The sequence below is a fragment of the Furipterus horrens genome, unplaced genomic scaffold (assembly GCF_987537825.1).
Source record: "Furipterus horrens unplaced genomic scaffold, mFurHor1.1.pri manual_scaffold_1, whole genome shotgun sequence".
Taxonomy (NCBI): Eukaryota; Metazoa; Chordata; class Mammalia; order Chiroptera; family Furipteridae; genus Furipterus; species Furipterus horrens.
This window is the reverse complement of record NW_028327171.1, coordinates 87,518,244-87,533,332: the sequence shown is the minus strand read 5'-3', so window position 1 is coordinate 87,533,332 and position 15,089 is coordinate 87,518,244.

Sequence of the window (15,089 nt, the reverse complement as noted above, 5' to 3'; positions counted from 1 at the left end):
TGTCTTAATAGTGTACATAGTTTTTTAAACCATTATAAGTTTTTATACTTCTTTTTTCTCCTTTATAAAAACAGCTTTAACATGTAACCTATAAACTAAAGTTAAAAGTTAAGAAAAATCAGGATTTGAAATATGAGAAATAGGTTTTGTTTTTAAGTCTTTTGGCATTTTTCACATGGCAACATTATTGCCCAACTGTGAGGCTGTTTGTCATAAAATTTGAAAAGGTTACTTTATGACCACTCAAAGGAAGTGTAAAACACTTAAACCTCCGCTTGCGTTTAGAACAAGAAAGCTATTTAATATATTTCACATTCTTCCTTCCACTTGCCTACAAACACAATAATCTTGATGGATCCAACATAAATTTTATTTTATGTATATTTCTGGAAAGCAAGTGTAGCAATATCAGGCAACCGCTACTTAAGGGTGACTTCAGTTCATCTTTCTTCTTATTACTTTTTCTCGTTTTCTGACATAGGTATTATTTTTAAAGAAGATTTCAACGTAAAATATACTTGTATGGGCACTGAAAGTAAAATGCTCAATATAGCCATTTTATTTTGTTTTACTGTGTAAATTTGAGGCCACAGAAGAGTTGTAATTACTTATTTCTTGTTTGCCACAGAAGTCACTCAACATGTATATTTAAAGACTCTGATATTTGCCTACAGAGTAGTATGATTTACATTTTGTTTCTTTGTCCTTGGTATTTGACTGATTATAAATATTCTTATTCCCTGCCCCTTACACGATGACCCACCATTATTTTCAGTTGATTTAATTCTGTTAATCATTGACTTCAAATCACCACTAGTCCTCTTTCAGTGACACTAATCATCATTGGCAACTCACTGCATGTTTTTCTTTTTATCTAGCCTTAGAGATGGTTCTGAGCCATATTTAATTAACATTTCTCTTTCATGTATTTAGGGAACAGTTTCAAGGTTTCCTATCACATAAGAATACACATTATTAGAAAAAACATTTTCTATGTTTCAATATTATCAATAAGTGGACATCTTTTACTTAACATTATTAATTGATAAGTAAAAAATCTTTGCCACTTTAATTATTCTTAAGGAACTAAATTTGTCTGGAAGCATATACAACCAGTCTGTCAAAATTAATAACAAAAAAGATTATCCTGTAATCAACTTTAATTTTATAAACAACTTAAATATTTCAGTGACATAAAGTAAGAAATAAATTGTTATTTTCACAATAAGAAAACATATTTAGTCAAATGTGTTTTTAATTTAATTTTATTGTTTTTTCATTACAGTTGTCCCATTTTTCCCATTTCTCCCCCCCCACCCAGCCCACCCCTTCTCCCACAGTCATTCCCCACCCTGTTGTCTATGTCCATGGGTTATTTATACTAGTTCCTTTACTAAACCCTTCCCATATTTACTCCTTCTCTCCCCCCCCTCCATAACTATTTTTCTGCTCCTTGTTCAATTTTGTCCATTCGTTTGTGTTGTTCATTAGTCTCCTGTATTAGGTGATATCATATGGTATTTTTCTTCCATTGCCTGGCTTATTTCACTAAGCATAATTCTCTCTAGTTCCATCAATTCTGTCGCAAATGGCAGGAGCTCCCTCTTCTTTTCTGCTGCATAGTATTTCATTGTGTAAATGTACAACAATTTTTTAATCCACTCCTCTTCAGATGGGCACCTAGGCTGTTTCCAGCACTTGGCTATTGTAAACAGCACTGCTATGAACATAGGGGTACATAGGTTCTTTTGAATTGGGGTTTGGGCATTCTTCAGGTATAGTCTTAGCAGTGGAATCACTGGTTCAAAAGGCAGTTCCATTTTTAGTTTTTTGAGGAAATTCCATACTGTTTTCCATAGTGGCTGCACCAGTCTGCATTCCCACCAACAGTGCAGTAGGGTTCCCATTTCTCCACATCCTCACCAGCACTTGTTGTTTGTTGATTTGTTGATAATGGCCATTCTGACTGGTGTGAGGTAGTATCTCATTGTGGTTTTTATTTGCATCTCTCTTATGGCTAGTGATGTTGATCATTCTTTCATAGAGGGTCTATGGACCCTCTATGTATCCTTCTTGGCAAAGTGTTTGTTAAGGTCCTTTGTCCTTTTTTTAATTGGGCTGTTTGTCTTCTTGGTGTTGACATGTGTAAATTCTTTATATATTTTAGAGATCAGTTTCTTGTCTGAGGTATCATTGGCAAATATATTTTCCCATATGATTGGTTCCCTCTTCATCATGCTGATGTTTTTTTTAGCTGAGCAAAAACTCTTTAGTTTGATGTAGTTCCATTTGTTTATTCTTTCCTTTATTTCCATTTCCTTAGGAGATATATTGGTGAAAATAATGCTATGTGGGATATCTGAAATTTTCCTGCCTATGTTTTCCTCTATGACTTTTGTGGTGTCACATCTTATATTTAAGTTTTTGATCCATCTTGAGTTTATTCTGGTATATGGTGTAAGTTGGTGGTTTAGTTTCTTTCTTTCTTTCTTTCTTTTTTTTTTGCACATCCCTGTCCAGTTCTCCCAGCACCATTTGTTGAAGAGGCTCTTCTCACTCCATTTTATGATCCTTCCCCTTTTGTCGAATATTAGTTGACCATATAGACCTGGGTTTATTTCTGGACTCTCTATTCTGTTCCATTGATCTATATGTCTGTTTTTATGCCAGTACCAGGCTATCTTGATCACAGTGGCTTTGTAGTATAGTTTGATATCAGGTATTATGATTCCTCCTACTGTGTTCTTCTGTCTCAAGATTGCTGTGGGTATTCGGGGTTGTTTTTGGTTCCATATTTGTTCTAGGTCTGTGAAATATGTCATTGGTATTTTAGTAAGGATTGCGTTGAATCTATAAATTGCTTTGGGTAGTATGGACATTTTAATGATGCTGGTTCTCCTCATCCATGAACATAGTATATACTTCCATTTATTTATATCTTTCTTAATTTCTTTCTTCAGAGGTATGTAGTTTTCCAAGTACAGGTCTTTTATTTCTTTGGTTAAGTTTATTCCTAGGTACTTTGTTTTTCTTGTTCCTATAGTCAATTGTATTTTTTTTTTTTTTTTTAGTTTCTATCTCTGATATTTTATTGTTGGTGTACAGAAATGCCTTCAATTTCTGAATATTGACTTTGTACCCTGCTATTTTGCAAAATTCACTTATTATGTCAAGTAGTTTTTTAGTGAAGTCTATAGGGTTTTCTATGTACACTATCGTGTCATCTGCAAATAATGAAAGTTTTACTTCTTCTTTTCCAATTTGGATGCCTTTTATTTATTTTTCTTGTCTGATTGCTGTGCCTAGAACCTCCAACATTATGTTGAATAGGAGTGGAGAGAGTGTACGTCCTTGTCTTATTCCTGATCTCAGGGGGAATGCTTTCAGTTTTTATCCATTGAGTGTGATGCTGGCTTCAGGTTTCTCATATATTGCCTTTATTATGTTGAGATGTGCTCCCTCTATTCCTATTTTGCTGAGAGTTTTTATCTTAAATGGGTGTTGTACTTTATCAAATGCTTTTCAGCATCTATGGATATGATCATGTGGTTTTTGTCTTTCATTTTGTTTATGTGGTGCATTACATTTATTGATTTGTGAATATTAAATCAACCTTGCACCCCTGGGATAAATCCCACTTGATTGTGGTGCATGATCTTTTTAATGTGTTGCTGGATCCAGTTTACCAATATTTTTTTGAGGATTTTAGCATCTATTTTCCTTTCATTGGGAGGTTGTTCCTGTGTCTCCCCATGTTGGATGCTTCTTGTTTGTTTTTGTTTCATGGATATGTCTGCTTTGATTTCCCACTTTTGTGGTATGAGATTCTGTATAGGAGACCTGGGGATTCATTGGTGCAGTCTCTTTGATCTCCTGAGCTTGATGCTCTTGGGATGTCATTTATGTCATTTCTTTAAGCTGTCTGGTTATATTTCAGTTACTCTTTGGTGGAATCTTCCCTCTGGCTAGTTGATTGAGAGTCACTCTGCCCACCTTGTCTTGAGTTTTTTTGTGGAGATGCTTTTAAAACCTAAACACACAACCCAGGCAAGAAACCCACACCCTCAAAAATATCCCCCACCCACAATCACACTATCATTAGCAAATGAGCCAGTATTAACATAGATATAAAGAGGTCAAGACTATTACACTATATAAAAAACTAATAACAGTTGTTTTAACTGATAGACGATTTTTGAGAGGAAGGATTATAGAATAATAGTAGAAGCAAGTAGGGTCAAGGCTATGCAAGACAGTAAGTTGTATTTGCATTGTACATTGAAAAAAGGGGGGACAAATGCAGAATGAAGTGAGAAAGTGGAAGTATATAGTATTAGGTTTATATAATAGTTATCTGCTATATATTTAGTGTGACTGGAAGGATAAATAAAACAGAAAAACAATACAAAAAAATTAAAGAAGAAAAATAGGAGGGAGAGAAGGTAGGAAACAGATTAAAGAAAGATTTTTTTTCTCCAGTATAACCTTTGGACGCTGTTCTTCTTTTTCTTGATCTGCCTCTGGTCAAAATTCCATTGGTTTCAAATCTTCTTTTCTGGCTGGCTGGCTGTGAGGAGATCTGGCTAGATTCTGGGGCTGCTTTATTCTCACTCATGGGCCTGCAGCCACTCCCTGCTGTGAGCTGCAGTGAGTTGGGTCTCTCCCCACTTGTCCTGCGGCACCCTCCAGCAATCCTCAGGCTTCTCTAGCAACACTGTTCTGCTGGCAAGCCAGTGGGCAAGCCCCTAGTCTGCCCAGCCTTGGGTCCTGTCTAAGCTCCTTCTCCAAAAAAGTCTCTGTGTTACCTCCCAGCTGGAGTACCAGGTTGTGTTCCTGGCTTGCAGTGCCTTATTGTGCACCTGTGCATAACTTTTGCCTGTCTGGGGTCCCTACCGGGTCTGCATTTCCACCGCATCTTTCCTGTATGGGCCCCTCTCCATGGCTTAGTTCTGTTTTTTGTTTGGTGGAGCCATGATGCGCATGCCTGGGGCGCAGAGTTGCCAGCCCAGGGTGTCCCCACCTAGACTCAGTTCATACAGTTTCTCACAGTCTGGGCTGTTCCCTCTCTTTCTAGGTCTCTGGCTGTTTCAATGAAACCTTCTCGATGACTCCCTCTGGGAATTTTCTGGCCTTAGTGCCTATGGCAGGGGGAAGTTTCTAAGCAAATTACAGCAAATGGGCCTGTCTGCAGCTACCCCTTTTGAGTGTGGTGTGGCAGAGGTGCAGAGCTAGGGGGCCCAGAGACTCCATTTTGAGAGCACGGGTGAGCTTCTGCCCTCTTTCATGCGCTCCCACACTCCCTTCCCTGTTTTCGCTATCTGAAATCTGCACTCACTTCTCTCCATGTTTGTACTCCAATTCTTCCACAATCGTAGCAAACAGATAATGCTGCTACCTACTCCACCACCATCTTCTTCCCTTGTCCTCTAGTCAAATGTTTAAAGGTAATTTTTACTTCAATTCAGCAATTAACTCCCTATATTAGTAAGAATACAGAATTCTAAAGTTGATAACTTCAAAAGCAGTTGCTATAAAAATATTATTAATTTAAGGGGGAGAAATCAGGAGTACAGTACCTTAATTTCTGCTAAAATATTTCAAAATAATATATCGTGTTATTAAAATAAACAATAGTTGTCTCAGTCAGCCAGTGCTTTTATTTTTTTAAATCTTATAATATAAAATATGTTCAGTAATGCACAAAATTCTTAAGTGAGCTCACCAATGTATTTTCACAAACTGAACATACCCGGAATAAAACAACAAAACGTGAGCATATTACCAACACCTCAAAAGTGCCCTTATGCTACCTCTAGTCACAATCTTTCCCCCAACACCACAACCAAAAATAATTCCTCTCCTGAGTTCTAACATTATAAATTAGTTTTTCTTATTCTTGTACTTTACATAAATTAAATCATACTCTGTGTACTCTTTTACATTTGCCTCTTTCTGTTTGTGAGATTTATCTATATGTTCTGATTGCTATGGTTTATTGTGCAAATACATTAAAATCTACTTACTCATTTTGTTTATTATGCTTATTTGGGTAAATCATAATTTGGATATGTGAATAATAAACATATATATCTGTGCATTTCTGTTGAGTATGGTTATGGGCTAAATTATCCCCCCCCATCCAAATTCATGTGCTGAATTCCTTAATCTCTAAAAAACCTCAGAATGTGAATATTTAGAGATATAGTCTTTAAAGAGATAATTAGCTTAAAATGACATCATGTGGGTGAGTCCTAATTCATCTAATGTGTTTATAAGAAGAGAAAATATAGACAAAGCAGGAAAAAGGGAGATCAAAGTGAATACATGGGAAGAAGATGGCCATACAAGCTAAGCTGAGATCCCTCCTCATGAATTTCAGGGAAAAAAAAACCACAAAAAAAACAAAACCTCTAATAAAACTCTACTAAAAATCAACTCTACTAGAAATCTTTTATATCTAGCTTTCATTACTGTGAGAAAAGTAAATTTTTATGTTTTTAAGCCTAGTCTGTGGTACTTTATTTTTGGCAGCCCTACCTAGCAAAGTGAATATACGAGTATATTTCTAAGAAAGAAATTGCTGCACACTGTGTGATATGTCTAAATTTAGTGATAAAGTTTTCTAAAGTGATTATATAATTTACACTTCTAGTCATATATGAGCATTCCAGATCATCCAAAACTTCTGCAGTACTTTGTATTATCCTTTTATTTTACTTTAATTTTTTATTGAAGTTATTGAGGTGACATTGGTTCACGAAACCCTACAGGTTTCAAATGTACAACTCAACAGAACATCATCTGCACACTGCATCGTGTGCCCATCACCCCAAGCAAAGTCTCTTTCTATCCTCATTTGCCTCACTCCTGCCCACCTCCACATGTCCCCACCCCCATTTCCCTCTGGTTATCTCCACTCTGTTGTCTGTGTCTATGTGTTATATATACAAATATGCATTTTTTTTTCCGCTTACTCTTTTCACCTTCTTTCATCCAGCACCCCCACACATAATCCCTCCCCTCTGACAGCTGTCAGTCTGTTTTCATCCATGCCTCTGTTTCTGTTTGTTCATTAGTTTATTTTGTTTACTAGATTTCACTTAAAAAGTGAGATCATATGGTATTTATCTTCCCCTGACTGGCTTAAACTAAATATCCACATGCATCCATGGTGTCACAAAAGGTAAGATTTCCTTTTTTCTTATTTTATTTTATTTTATTATATTTTATTTATTTCATTTTTTTACTGCTGATTAGTATTCAACTATGTAAATGTACTATATATATATTTTTTATCCACTCATCTACTGATGGGCACTTAAGATGCTTCCAGATCTTGGTTATTGTAAATAATACTGAAATAAATAGAGGGGTGCATGTATTCTTTTGAGTTAGTGTTTTGGTGGGGGTTAAGTGGTGTCTCCTAGTTACATTTTGCATGCTCGTGATTACTAATGTGGAACATATTGTTACATGTTCATCATCTCTTTTGATGTCTTTTTTGATATTAATTATATCTCATATATTGTGAACTCACCTGCTGCCTTAAAGAACTTTAACTGTAGTTACTTTGTCTGAGCTGTAATCTCTTTATATCTTTCAGCTATACAAGATTATTCTTTGCCAAAATCTCCTATGTTGCAAAGGCAAGAAAGTCTTAATTAATAACTTTTGATTATGTTATGTCTTTTCTTAATTTTTTTTTTTATTTTAAAGAGGGGAAGGAAGACAGAAGGAGAGAGAGAAACATTGACACAAGAGAGAACCATCAGCTGGTTGCCTTCCACATGTGGCAACCAAGGACTAAGCCCACAACCAAGGCATGTGCCCTGACCGGGAATCACACCAGTGAAGTTTTAGTTTATGGGATAACACCCAAGGAACTGAGCCACACTAGCAGTTTTATCTTTAACATCTTCTATTCACTGTTTTATATTTTCTCCATAAACCAGAGAGTTACTATATTTTTTCCCTAAACCAGAGAGTTACTATCGATTCTTTTTTTTTTTTTTTAATTTTTAATTGAATTCTACCACTTTCTTCACTATGGTCATGTATTTCATTAAACTTAATTAAACTATTACAATTAAACTGTTGACATTATTTGCATAAAATGTGATTCTTTCTAGTGTTGCAGTCTGCTAAGTTTTTCTTTGAATTATAGTAGCTGATCTTTCAGTTACAGAAAACTTTCAGAATTAAAAAAAATTGTGCTTTATTTAATTTTTGAAAAGATTTTATTTACTTTTAGAGAGACGGGAAAGGAAGGAGAAAGAGAGAGAGAGAGAGAGAGAGAGAGAGAGAGAGAGAGAGAAACAGTGATGTGAGAGAGGAACATCAATTGGTTGTCTCTCGGACACACCACACCCAAGGACTGAACCCGTTACAATGTCATGTGCCCTCACCGTAAATTGAACCAGTGACCCTTCACTTTGAAGAACAATGCCCAACCAACTCAGCCACATAGGTCTGGGCCCTTTATTTTAACATTTTTTGAATCAGATCATTATTATGATTTGTGATAAATCAATTAAATACTGGGTTGGCCAAAAAGTTTGTTTTTTCTGTAAGATGACTCTAATAATGCTTAGTTGTTTTTAAGTTCATTTGAAACAATTTTGTTAGATTGTATTGTGATAGATGTCATATCAGCACACAAGAGAAAAAAACATAAAAATTGTTGAATTTTTGTGTAGCCATTTTAATATTAAAGACTGGAGAAAATAAGCTTTATTATATTGAGAGATAAAAACACAACTAAAATGCAAGAAAATATTTGCGCAGTGTATGAAGAAGGTACTGTGACTGATCAAAAGTGGTTTGTGAAGTTTCATGCTGGAGATTTCTCACTGGATGAGCTACATGGTCCTGTAGACCAGTAGAAGTTCATAGCGATCCAATGGAGAGATTCATTGAGAATAGTCAACATTTACCACATGGGAGAGAGCCAACATACTCAAAATATCCAAATTAATGAAGTTACCAGTGAAAATGAAAAAAGTGTCTTTTATTTTATGAAAAAAAAAAAAAAAACATATGGGCTTTTTGGCCAATCCAGTAGCTTCAAGATTAAAGATGGCTGTGCTGGAAAATAAATAAATTTTTTTTCATATACTAGTGGTTTTTATCTTTGTAAATATGCAAATAATCATTTAAAGCTTTTAATATGGATGTAATGAATTAAAATAGGTGCAAAAACAAAGATTAAACATTTATCAACTCTTAAATAATTTATAATTAATATTACTTATAATTTATTGAGACCACTTCATTTTTTCACGCCATGGTACATATTTAAGAAAGACAGACTTGACACTGAAATTATTTACTCAAAATTAGACAATACACTGTAGGCACAGAAAATCTCGGTAAAGCAAGAGGAGTCTAATTTCAGAGCAGTACACATGCTTGTAAAATTATATTTGTATGCTTATATAATTAGCATTATTATTCTAGTACTCAAAACATACCAATTGATATCAAAATATTGCTTACCCTTTTTTAAAATCCTATAATGCACCCTAGGAAATTATCTAAATAGTTTATAAAAGTTTACTTCCTTTTTCCAATTAGTTGCTCCCTCTATATAGTATTTTGATTAGCTACCTAATATATACTTACTATGTTTTATAAAATACCTAATCCACTTGTTTTTTAAAATCTTATTCTAATTGGAGAAATGTTTAGAAAGCTAGAACATATGTATATTTCTTTTTGTTGTGTAGATGTTTCAGAAACAAAAACTGAAATTTGTTTATGACTTTTATTTTTAATTATATGGTATTGATTATGATATTATAGTTATCTCAGTTTTTTCTCCCTTTCCTTACTCCATTCAGCATCTCCCACTCCCTCAGATAATCCCCACACCATTGTTTATATCCATGGGTCATGCAAATATAAGTTACTTGGCTACTTCATTTCCTGTACTGTACTATACATTTCCAGGGCTATTCTGTAACTACCGATTTGCGTTTCTTAATTTCCTCAACTCTTGACTCATTCCCTCCCACCACCCTTCCATCTGGCAAACATCAAAACCCTCTCCATTACCATGATTCTGTCTCTGTTCTTGATTGTTTAGTTTGTTTTTGTTTTTGGATTCAGTTGTTGATAAATATGTATTTATTGCCATTTTATTGTTTATAGTTTTGATCTTTTTGTTAAATAAGTCTCTTTAACATTTCATAAAATAATGGTTTGGTGATGATGAACTCCTTTAGTTTTTCTTTTTTTTTTTTTTTTTGTCAGGGAAGCTCTTTATCTGTCCTATGATTCTAAATGATAGCTTTGCTGGGTAGAACAGGCTTGGCTGTAGGTCCCTGCTTTTCATGACTTTGAATATTTCTTGTCAATCCTTTCTAGTCTGAAAAGTTTTTTTTGAGAAGTCAGCTGATAGTCTAATGGTAACTCCCTTAGAGGTAAGTAACTTCTTTCCTCTTGCTGCTTTAACCGTTCTCTCTTTATCTTAACCTTTGTCATTTTGATTATGATGTGTCTTGGAGTGGGTATCTTTGCATCCAACTTATTTGGGACTGTCTGTGCTTCCTGAACTTGCATGTCTGTTTCCTTCACCAAATTAGGGAAGTTTTCTTTCATTATTTTTAAAAATAGATTCCATATTTCTTGCTCTTTCTCTTTTCCTTCTGGAACCCCTATCATGAGAGTGCTGGAACAGTTAAGTTACAGTTGTCCCAGAGGCTCCTTACACTATCCTCATGGTTTTTTTAAAATTTCTTTTTCTTCTTGTTGTTCTGATATTCTTTTTTCTTTTTCTTTTTTTTCTTTTCTTTTTTTGCTTTCTTATGTTCTAAATCATTGATTTCATTCTCAGCTTTATTCACTCTACTGTTGTTTCCCTGTAAATTGTTCTTTATTTCAATTAGTATATCCTTCATTTCTGACGGGGTTTTTTTTATGCTGTTGAGCTCCTCACTAAATTCCTTGAGCATCCTTATAACCAGTGTCTTAAACTCTTTGTCTAATAGATTGCTTATCTCCATTTTGTTTAGTTCCTTTTCTGAAGTTTTGTTCTGTTCTTTCATTTGGGCCATGTTTCTTTGTCTCCTAAATTTGGCAACCTCTAGTGTTTGTTTTTGTTTTTAATTAATTTATTTATTTTATGATTTAGGTAGAGCTGCTATGACTCCACCTTGGTAGCATTGCCTAATGTACTAGATGCTTTGTAGGATCCAGTAGCACAACTTCACTTATCACCCAAGCTGGGTACTCAAGGTGTGCCCTTCATATGGACTGAGCACACCATCCTCTTACAGTTGAATCTTGGTTGCTGTTGGCAGTTCACTCAGACAGTTTTACCATTCTGGTCAGCTGCAAGGACTGACTGACCACTGGCCACAAAGTTCCTCCCTCTATGGAGGATCATCTATGCAGAAGCAGGGTGCTGGTGCTACAAAGTGGTCTATAGCTGTCCACTGGGTGTGCAGGCCTATGTTAAAATAAACAAATAGTATTTTGTGTCTATGTAGCTACAATTTTATTGTTGTTGTATTATGTCCAGTTTTAAGGATTTCATTGTATTGGTGACTATGTAAAAAGGTTATCATGGTAAACAAATTTAATTTTAAAATATATAATGAGCTTTGTAGATTACCTGTGCAGTCGTTCTCTCATAACATTGTACAATACTGTATGTAGGTATATAGGAATGGAATTTCTTATGAGACCTCTTTATCTGCCATATTTACCCCCTAAGTCCTAGCTTCTCTTTCTAGACTTACTGTCCAGATCCAGGATGCTGGGTGGAATGTTGGGCTTTAAAACGTCCAAGTGATGAATAGTTCTTCTCTTAGGCTTCTTTCTTCTACTCTGCTTCAATAGCAAGTAGCTTGTTATATAGAGTTCTGAAAAGTCCCAGTATGAGAAATGCAGCAGAATGACAGCATGTTGAAGCAAATACATTTTTCTTTTGCAATCAAATGTAATTTCTTGAGAAAAGCTTTTGCTTTGCTATTGGACATTGGTAGAAACTGACTATTGACCATAGAATAACAAGTTACCAGGACCCTTGATTTACGTTTTTATTAACTAAATCTTTCATAACCCACAGCATCATAAATTTCAGTGAACATAGCAGTGCTCAATCTTAAAGAGGAAGAGTTCTATTTGATATGAGATTTGAATAGTTATGAAAACCCAAGTAAATTGCATTATCAAGTTTATCATATTTATATAGTAACCATTTATGTTTCATTGCCCTTTTCTCCTTAATATATTCTTATGTCTCTCAGGAAGTTTGCTATGATCAGTTAAGCAAAGGGAGAAGAAAATGGTATATTCGTTTCCAATTGCTTAGTGACATAAAGCAACTAAAATGTTTTATCTTATAGTTTTGGAGTTCAAATGTTTCAAATGGTTTTTACTGGGCTAGAAATCAAGATGTTCAGCACGGCTCCACTTCATCTGGAGGAACTAGGCATGAATGTGTTTCTTTGCCTTTTCCAGGTGCCAGAAATTGCCTAAATTTGTTGGCTCACAGCCCCTGGCTCCATCCTTAAAGCCAGAAGAGCAGCCTAATATCTTCAAATCTCTCTGACTCTGACTCTGACCCCACAGTCTCATTCCTTCTCTTCAAAGAACTGTTATGATTAAATTGAGTCAACTTGGACAATCTTAGATAACTCATTAACCTCAAGGTCAGCTGATTAGCAAATGTAATTCTATCTGCAATTTTAATCCTATATGGCAAATATAGATGGCAAATATATATGGCAAATATATATGGCAAATATATGGTAACATAATAAAATATTCCAAAGTTCCAGGTAATAGGATATAGATATGTTTAGGGGCCATTATTTTGCCCAACATCAATAGATTTGTCCAGTCTTCTGTTGCTAGTCAGAAGTAATTTCCAAAATAATACAGTCATTTTCAGTGTGTTTCTTAAATATAATGGTAGAGAGCATCTTCCCAGAAAGCATAATTTAAAGCAGTAATTTCATTGTCACTTAGCATAAATATATAAAGGGCCAGATGCATAGCTATTTAGTGTATGTTTATGTACAGTGTTGCCATATAATCAGGAATTTAAATATTATAAGATCAGAGAATTAATAACAAGTTGATAAGAGGAAGAGATATGTGGATGAATCTTTCAAAATTGGCAGAGAATGAGACTGCTTGTGTATAAACTAAATTACAATTTATTGTATTCTATGCAAAAGATGTAATCATTAATTATGCCATTTTTTTACAAACATGTATGTACTTTCGCAATGAATTCATGTATAAAGTGATTGTGGAAGCAGAGACAGAACCTACTCACAAATTCAACATGGATTACTTCTCAACAAGAGGTTAGTTTAGTACAGTGCTAAGTTTCCAACTTATGTAGAGGCTAAAACTGAATCTGAAATAATTCTATTCTGCAATGGAGGAACTGGGTTTATAACTGATATCAAGTTGATTATATTAAATAGGAATTTCAGGTCTATTCTAGACATACTGATCCGACAAACTCTCCATATTATATGTACCTTAAGATGGAGAAGCAGTGGTCCAAGAGATGGACAATCTCTACTTGTTAAAACAAATACTGTAATAATTGACATTTAAAAGTAAGATACCATTTTATCATATAACTGATACAAATTAACTATATGCCCCTTGGAGCATATTGAATGAATGAGTTGATGCAAAACAAAAAAACAAAAACAAACAATAAGCACTGTTAAAAGCATACAGAAGCTCTAAGGGTGATTATGGTGGTGATGATGATGATGATGATGATGATAATGATGATGATGATGGTGGTGATAATGACACAGTATTCCCTCACTTATCATGGGTATTATGTTATAGATTCCCCACATGATAGGTGAAAATCCACAAAGTAGGAACCTTACATTTATTTTAATATTTATATATATTTTAAGGATTTATAAACCCTTCCCACACACTTAGAAACCATTCCCAGTCCCTTATTAACCTTTCTCACTCCCTTATTAACCTTTTCCACACTTTTATAAACACTACTTATGTTCTTAAACATATTCTACACTCTTAAACCTATGTAACTTTAACAACATACATATACAGTACTACAAAATTCTGTGATATAGCAAAAAATCTGCAATAAAAAATTAAATATAATATTTTTAAAAATCCCATGATATAGTGAGGCTGTGATAAGTGAACTGTGATATAGAGAGGTACTACTGTAATGAGGTCCTTTCAAAATTAAATGTAAATATTAATCATCTGTAGACATTTAGAATTCAGCAGGCTAGGTTAACAACTGAAGTTATTAATTTTAAAAAAGCTTCCAAGTAATGCTTCTATTGCTAGTCCAAAGACCATACTTGGGATAGCAAGGACCATAATAATAAAGTAAGGATGCTGCCACTGACAATGATTTTAGCTAATAAAATAAGAAAATCTAACTTTTTACAGTGGATGAAACTTTTCTGCTTTTTTATTAGTATATTTTCTCATGATTCAAAAAGTAATTCAAAATAAAATATTTAAAAATTATTATCAACAATCTTAAAAACCAATTATGGAAATGCTATTGTAATCAGAATATATTAAACTCACATCAGAAAATTACCATTCTAACTGGGTTTATTCCACAGAAACAATGATGAGCTTATCCTCACATTAATTAAGCACAATAGCCTACATAATTCAATACTGACAAGAATTAACCATGCAAAAAAAAATAAGAAAAGGGAAAAGCTATAAATTTAATTTATCAATTCAAGTCTTGTTCTCATGTAAATGCTGGTACACCATTGAACATCTTTAGCTTTGCTATTTCATCTCAATGAGTTGAATTTTTTATCCTAATTTCCTCATTCTATTGAGTATATATCTTCAGTTTCTGGGACTGGAGAGCAACAGATTTATCATATTGTGTTGTCTGTATTACTGGAAATATTCAATAATTTCTTACTTAGGTGTGTCTTGTGAAAACAGTCCAATAGCAAGGAAGGAAGTGTCAGGGACTGTTTGGAAAATGGTATGTCTGAGCAATGCTTCTTTACTTTTTAAAAGCCTAAATAAATATATAATATCCATGATAATCTGAACCCTAAATGAGAGCAGAGTTTCAGTGAACCAATGAA